At 50.4% G+C, this 244-nt stretch overlaps 1 pseudogene; it reads right to left on the bottom strand.

Moving 5' to 3' along the window:
• Positions 1–144: 144 nt before the first annotated feature.
• Positions 145–244, bottom strand: LOC118345890 (annotated as a pseudogene; the record flags this gene model as incomplete).

The following is a 244-nucleotide window of genomic DNA, read 5'->3' as shown; positions in this document are numbered from 1 at the left end:
TAGCGTATTTCCGATCCCATTGCGAACCGGTAATCTGATCGAAACCCTTGGCTACACGATGGGCAGGGCGCGATTTTCCTAAAAATCCACTCCCAAGTTGCCTTCTTGTAAATTCCTCTCGCAAGGCGGAAAAAACAAAAACGAGGGGAGCACCACGAGGACTTCCCAGGAGGTCACCCATCCTAGTACTACTCTCGCCCAAGCACGGTTAACTGCAGAATTCTAATGGGATCCGGTGCATTAG

Source organism: Juglans regia, unplaced genomic scaffold (genome assembly GCF_001411555.2).
Source record: "Juglans regia cultivar Chandler unplaced genomic scaffold, Walnut 2.0 Scaffold_5572, whole genome shotgun sequence".
Classification (NCBI taxonomy): Eukaryota; Viridiplantae; Streptophyta; class Magnoliopsida; order Fagales; family Juglandaceae; genus Juglans; species Juglans regia.
This window is presented reverse-complemented; position numbering and strand designations above follow the sequence as displayed.